Source organism: Sus scrofa, unplaced genomic scaffold (genome assembly GCF_000003025.6).
Source record: "Sus scrofa isolate TJ Tabasco breed Duroc unplaced genomic scaffold, Sscrofa11.1 Contig2461, whole genome shotgun sequence".
Classification (NCBI taxonomy): domain Eukaryota; kingdom Metazoa; phylum Chordata; class Mammalia; order Artiodactyla; family Suidae; genus Sus; species Sus scrofa.
Window position 1 is genome coordinate 16659 of NW_018085098.1, and position 7879 is coordinate 24537.

At 35.8% G+C, this 7879-nt stretch overlaps 1 pseudogene; it reads left to right on the forward strand.

The window, feature by feature from the left end:
- Nucleotides 1–2576: 2576 nt before the first annotated feature.
- LOC100625288 lies at nucleotides 2577–7228 on the forward strand (annotated as a pseudogene).
- Nucleotides 7229–7879: the final 651 nt, after the last annotated feature.

A 7879-nucleotide genomic window follows, 5' to 3' on the forward strand; every position in this document is an offset into this window, starting at 1 on the left:
ATGTATCTTCTATGCAGTCTATGTATCTTTAACTCTTCCATCATGAAAATTTTACAAGCATTTAGTAAGTTTGCTTCCCTTTTCACAGAAGAAAACCAGTTCATATTTTATGTCTTTTGAAAAACTGATGAAAATTACAAAATTCTTGTTTTCTTAATTTCATGTGTTACCAATTTTTCTTACCTTTTCGTTAAATTTCAGAGAATGAGAAAATTACAAAATTCTTGTTTTCTTAACTTCAAGTGTTACCAATTTTTCTTACCTTTTCATTAAATTTCAGAGCACTGAACTCCAGCCAATATAAATCCATTTTTCCCAAATATCTTTCACATTATCAGTTAAGTTCAGCTTACTTTCTTCAATATGTCAAACTGTTTTCAAAGTATTCTCCAATCCTGGTCAACTACTTACCCCAGAGTGAGCTAATCTGCTTTAGGATAACATTCATGCACTTGAAGACAGGACTCAGATCCACAGCAGTTTCAAAACAGAATCATGTCTGCAACTAGAGCTACTCTCCTTAAAGGTAAATTTGTTCTCGTTCTCCTATTTTACATGTACAAAGAAAAGAGCCTCCTCATAGAGCCTTAGATTTTCCTGTGTTCTCTAATACACGGTGCCATAAAGCCTCTCTCTTGTGTAAATAAAGCTAACTAATAGCTCTAGAGGACAGTGACCAATGATACTGCAAAGACAGGAGGTTAGAAGGGTTCATAAATATCAAGGGACTGTATCCCTAGGGACCTATTTGGTTTGACCAGAACAGTGGTCCTAAAGACTCATAATAAGGCATTAGAGAATAAGAAGAAACAACATATGTTTATCAACATAGAAGGATAGAACATCCTGTGCTCAAGATTTTGTTGCCATGATTTATAACTCTGAAATATTTCAATACTTATGGACTTTAACTTTTACTCTTGCCCTCATCCCCACAAATGCTAGAGGCAAAAACTTTTCCATGTGCTTTTTGGGTGACATTAGGAGTCCAATTGTCAGAGGTCAGTCTTAGCTTTGTTCCCTTTGGAAAATTCTTCCCTGGAGCACTAGGACCTCTGAACCTATAAAACCAAGTTCACAAGAATAGAAAGCATACAGTTCCATAGTAAACAATTTGGCCCTATTGTTAGAGGAACTTTTTACACCTTGGGTTTATATATGTTGGCTATAGAGCAGATGGGAATATATATTGGCCACTGGTTTAAGATATGTACTGCATCACATAGGCAGCACCCCAGATTTTCAAGATGTTCACCTCCCAGGTGACACAAAACCTGATCATTGACAGGGACATTTCACCACACTATCAGTGAGATGTTTCTTGGTTATTGAGCATGAGTAAGTCTAGTGAATTCTATGGGTATAGGCCTGTTGTCACACTTCAATTTCTATAATATTGCATCCAGAATCAAAGTTGTATGAGACCATATAGGAACAGAGAAGGCAGAAAAGTATTCTATTAGTCCATAAATGGTAATGCTGGCAGAAGCATTATGGTTGGAAAGAAAAAAAAATACCCAGAATAAATTTATATTACTGTTAAGACAAGTTCCTATTTCCAGAAAATTTAGATTGTGATTCTACTAGCGTATGGTGATGTTTGGCTTCATAAGGTGTACTGAAGCTTTCCTTTTGCACTGGCAGCTTGGGTACTTGACCATGGTGGTAGCCAGATCACTCACAGTGAGGGAAATTCATGTTGTGTCCATGCAGAGACCTGAAGATATGCTTCTATGGCCACTGTTTAGTACCAGTTAATAATGAATAGTAAGTGACAGCAATGAAGCTATACTAGCAGAAAGAAAAGAGACTGATTTATATTACAAAAGCAAGTCACCTTGTTCCTGTATAGTGAATTATCTCTAATAGTCTTTACATGGGTATTCTCTGTGTCTTTTCTGAAAAGTCCATTCACATACTCTTCCTAGACTCCATCTGAAGAAATTTATAATCTTTTCTTTCTCAGGTATTAAATAAACAAACCAACCATTAGTCTTCCCCACAAATTAGTAAGATTTGTACCATAGGCCATCATTCCTCCCAAGGGAAGTGTACAACTAAAGGTATTTCCTGACTGGGGGAAAGGCAAAATGGCAGCATAGGAAGTTCCTGAGCTCATCTCCACCTATGAATACAATACATATAGAGCTATATAGAGAGTATTTCCTCCTGAATAAGACCTGAGTGGTGATTTGATAGCTACTGCACATAAATGGATTACACAGAAAATGGTAGGAAAGATGTAGACACGATGTCCACATGAACCTCCACTTTGGCCCCATTGTGGTGTTTTGCAATATAGAGGATCAGAAGTGAAGGGCTTAATCTCAGACTCTCCAACCTGGGACACAGTGAAAATAGCAATTTAAAGGCTCCTAAACTATAGAGAAAAAATCCATTTACTGTCTCAAGTAGCAGTGACAGTTAGCTATGAATTGAGAGATCTCTCTCAGGTCAGAAGTGCCAGTGGGAATCATTTTTTTTAGTCCCCTGGGGCTCTCCCAGCCTATACACACTTCATCTATATTCCAGGCATCTTGCCAAGGTGGCCTTGGGCACATCACTCCTCAGGGACTATGCCAGTCTTGTACCACTCCAGCTCTAGCCATCATTTCAAAGGAAGCTTTTGGTGTAGCACTATCCAGGGCCTGACTCTGGCCACACCTAATCTAACTTCGGAGGCCCCACCAAGGCAACCCACGAGAGAATGCTCTTCATCCTGGATTGATCCAACTCCAGCCAGCCTTCAAAGCCCACCAGACACAAGTAGTCTAACCAGGGGATGCTCCCACACAAGGCTGCTCCTTCAAAACCAGGAAAGGTAGCTATTTCTTTTATTTTATAGAAACAAAAAACAAAACTCAGGCAAAATGAGGAGACATAGGAATATGTTCCAGGTAATATAAGAAAACAATATCCCAAAGAAAACCCATAATGCAATGGAGACAAAGAGTTAAAAAAATATGGATCATAAGGATGCTCACAATCCTTGGGAGAAGAAAGGAGGAGCTTACTGAGAACTTTAGCAAAAATTTAGAAAATATAGCAAAGTACCCATCACAACTGAAGAAGTCAATTACTAACATAAAAAAATAACTAGAAGGAATCAACAGATTTAGATGATACAGAAGATCAAATAAGCAATCTTGTCTATAGACTAGTGGAAATCACTCAATCAGAAGAGTAGATAGACAAGACTGTGTATATATGTATGAGGGAGTCACTTTGGTGTGTAGCAGAAATTGGTACAACACTATAAATTAACAATACTCTAGTAAAAAAAGACAAGTAGAAAGAAAGAGAGAAACAAGACATACTATGGTCAAAATGTAAAAGATGAAGATAAAGAGGATCAAAAGAGAAAGCAAAAGAGAAATGACTCATCATGTACAAGGGAATTCCCATAAGGCTATCAGCTGATTTCTCAGAAGGGAGTGGCAGGATATATTTAAAGTTTGAAAGGATAAAAAGCCTACAACCTAGAATATTCTTTCAACTATGTTGAATAGGATATTTTTCAGAATTGAAGGTCACATACTTTCTCACACAGGAAAAAACTAAAGTTCATCACTACTCACACAAGAAATGTTAAAGTGTCTTCTTTAAGAGGAAAAGAAAAGGTCACAACTAGAAATTAAGAAATAGATGAAACAAAAATCTCACTAGAAAAGTCAAAGATATAGTATAAGTGGCTCAGCCACTTAAGAGGCAAGTATGATGCTTAAAAGACAAAAGTAGCAGAATAACTTAAAAAGAGAACTACAATAAAACCAGAAAATAATTAACAAAATGGCAAGAAGTGCATTATCATTAACTAAACATAAATGGACTAAATGTTCCAAACCAAAGATATAGGTTATCTTTTACATATAGTTGAATGGATTAAATTACAAAATAAATAAAAAGACCTACCTATACCTGCCTGCAAAAGACTCACCTTGGATCTTAAGATATACAAAGAGTGAAAGTGAAATGGTTGAAAAAGATAGTCCATGCAAATGGGAAGCAAAAAAAAAAAAAAAAGTGGGGTAGAAATACTCATAAAAGATAAAATAAGCTTTAAAACAAAGACTATCATAAAGGACAAAAGGATAATATATAATGATAAAGAGGTAAATCTAACAAGAAGATATATGTTTACACTTATTCCCTCAACATGGGAGAACCTAAATATATAAAGCAAATATTAATGCTAATTGAGGGAGAAATATATAACAGTACAATAATAGTAAAGGAGCTTAATACCCCAATAAACTCTGACCTTAAATAACACATCAGACAAGATGGACTTAACAGATATATAGAGAGCTTTACATAAAAAAGATGTAGAATACAATTTTTTTTCAAGTACACAGGAAATGTTCTTCAGAATATATCACAATGTTAGGCGAAAATACTAATCTCAATAAATATAAGAAGACAGAAATCATATTAAGCATTTTTTTCTGACCACAAAAGTATGAGACTAGACATAAACCATAGTAAGAAAACTAGAAGAAATACTAAAACCTGGAGACTAAATAACAAGTTAATTAACAATCAATGGGTCAGTAAAGAAATCAAGAGGAAATTAAAAAATATCCAGAAACCAACAAAAATGGACACACACCTTCAAAACCTATGGGATGCAGAAAAGAGTTCTGAGAGGGAGTTTCACAACCAAATAGGCCTACCTCAAGAAATTAGAAAAATATCAGATAAAAAATAAAAATGTACATTTCAAGAAACAAAAAAAAGAATAGGCAAAGCTTAAAGATATTAGAAGAGGAAATAAAGGGCATAGTGGAAATAAATGAAATAATGACTAAGAAAACCATAGAAAAGATCAATGAAACTAAGAGTTGTTTGCTTGAAAAGATAAGTAAAATTGACAAACCTTCAGCCAGACTCACCAAGGAAAAAAGAGAGATCCCAAATAAATAAAATAGACACAAAGAAGGGGAAATTACAAATGACATCACAGAAATACAAAGCATCATCAGAGAATACTATAAAAACTATATTCCAACAATTGATACAGCTCAGAAGAAATGGGTAAATTGCTAGAAACATATAATCTTCCAAGACTGAATCATGAAGAAACAGAAAATCTGAACAGATTCATCACTAATAAAAAATCAAATCAATAATAAAAATTCCTGAAATACAAAAGCCCAATTCCATATGGTTTCACCAGTTAATTCTGCTAAACATTTAAAGAATAATTAGTGCCTAGCCTTCTCAAACTATCCCAAAAATTGAAGAGGAAGGACAACATCCAAACTAATTTCAGAGAGTCAAAACCTTGAATAAAAACCAGACAAAGACATGACAAAAAGAAATTATAGGCCAATATCCCTTGAACATAGATGCAAAAATTGTCAACAAAATACTAGCAAGCCAAGTTCAAAAATACATGAAAAGGGTCACACGACATAATCAAGGCGAATTCATTCTAGTGATGCAAGAATGGTTTAGTGTTGATAAAACTTCAATATGATAGACCACTTAACAAAACAAAGGATAAAAACCATATGATCACCTCGACAAATTCAGAAAATATTTAAAACATTTACAATTCAATACCATTTATGAAAGAACTCTCAAGAAAGTAAGTATAACCAGAACATACATCAACAAATAAATGCCATATTTGACTAGCCTACAGTTAACATCATACTCAAAGGTGAAAAGCTAAAAGTTTTTCCTCTAAAATGAGTAACAAGACAAGGATGCCAATCTCACCACTTTTATTCAACATAGTATTGGAAGAAGTAGCCACAGCAGTTAGGTTAGGAAAGAAATAAAGTGCATCCAAATCGGAAAAACAGAAGTAAAATAGTCACTATTTGTAGATGACATGATAGTCTATATAGAAAATCCCAAAGACTACCTTAAATAACTAATTGAACTAATAAATGAATTCAGTAAAGTTGCAAAAAAAATTAATAGAAACTGTTGCATTTCTAAACACAACTATTAGAAAGACAAATCAAAAAAGAAATTTAATTTAAAAACTACATGAAAATAATAAAATAACTTGGAAAACCTCAATCAAGGAGGTGAAGGATATGTACAATGAAAACTATGAGACAATGAGAAGAGAAATTGAAAACAAAAAATAAATGGAATAGCATATTGTGCTCATTAATTAGAAGAATTAATATTGTTAAAATTTCCATACTACTCAAAGCAACTTATAGATTCAATGCCATCTCTATCAAAACACCAATGACATTTTTCACAGATCTAGAAGAAATAATCCTAAACTTTGTATGGGATCACAAAAAGTCCCTATAGCCAAAGCCATCTTGAGAAGGAACAATAAACCTAGAGGTATCCTGCTCCCAACCTGAAATGATGTCACAAAGCCATAGTAAAAAAAAAAAGTATGGGAGTTCCCATTATGACTCAGTGGAATTGCACCCAACTGGTATCCCTGAAGATGCAGGTTTGATCCTTGGCCCTGTTCAGTGGCTTGGATTTAGCGTTGCCGTGAGCTATGGCATAGGCTACAGCTGTAGTTCTGATTCTTCCCCTTCCATATGCAGTGGGGGAAGCCCAAAAAAAAAAAGTATGATGTTGGCTGGCAGGACCCTGTCTCCAATGTGGTGCCCAGTAAAGTGGCCATATTGGCCTCCAAAAAGAGCTTTGGAGCAGGCAGCAGCTTTGGATCCTTACTGGAGGACAGTTAGAGGCAATGGGAGTGGACAGAGCCATTTAAGTCACCTGTATCATGGGTGTCCTGCAGGAGGATTAGGAAGAAAAGAAGCTGGATGTTCTGCAGAGTATCCTCTCTACTTCCCTGGAAATAGAATCCCTTCTTAACATCTGCAAGGAACATGTGTGTTACCAAAGTGAAAGAGAAGATAAAGTCCAGGCCATTGCCACCCTCATTGAAGAAGCAGATCATGATGAAGCCCAGGATAGTGTCAGAAGAGGAGAAGCAGAGGAAAGCTGCCCCTGGCCACATATGCTGATGTGACAGACAAAGACAATAAAGCATGTGAGAAGGATGATTCAGCTGCGGTCATGATGAACATTGGTTCTGGCAAATCTCTGCTCCAGACCAATGTGGAAGATGTCCCAAGTGCTGGAAAACTGGCAAGACACTTTGGGATGATCCCAGAGGAAGAAGGAATAGGACAAGCCAAAGAAGAGGGACAAACTAGCCAAATGGGAGTGCAAGGAAAAGGAAAAGAAAAGACAGAAAGAGGGGGAGAGGTGGAGCAATATGGCCAAGGATTAAGAGGTCACACTCACCTTCTCCCACAAAGACACCAAAAAACACATATCTACGTGTAAAAAATGCACAGAACATCAATGAATGCTGGCAGAAGAACTTAAACCTCCAAAAAGGGCAAGAAACCCTTGACATAACTGGGTAGAACAAAAGAAAAAGAGAGAGAGTCCTTCTTTGTCTTTCTTTATGTCTTTTGTTTTAAAGTCTATTTTGTCTGATATGAGCATTGCGACTCCTGCTTTTCTGTCATGTCTATTGGTGTGAAATATTTTTCCCCACCCTTTCACTTTCAATCTATATGTATCTTTTGTCCTAAGGTGAGTTTCTTGTAGGCAGCATATTGAAGGTTTTTGCCTTTTTATCCACTCAGCCACTCTGTGGCTTTTGATTGGGGCATTCAGCCCATTGACATTTAAGGTGATAATTGATAGATGATTATTTATTGCCATTTGAACCTCGTGTTCCAGTTGATTCTATGGTTCTCCATTCTTCCTTTCTTACTTTTTTTTTTTTTTTTTTTGGTTGGATGGTCTCCTGTTATTATCCGCTTGAGTGTATTTTTTTTTCATTTTTTGCAAATGCAATATTTGGTTTTGGTTTGTGGTTGCCCTGTTTTTGATTAAGGGATACATGCAAGGAGAGGATGTTACTATCATC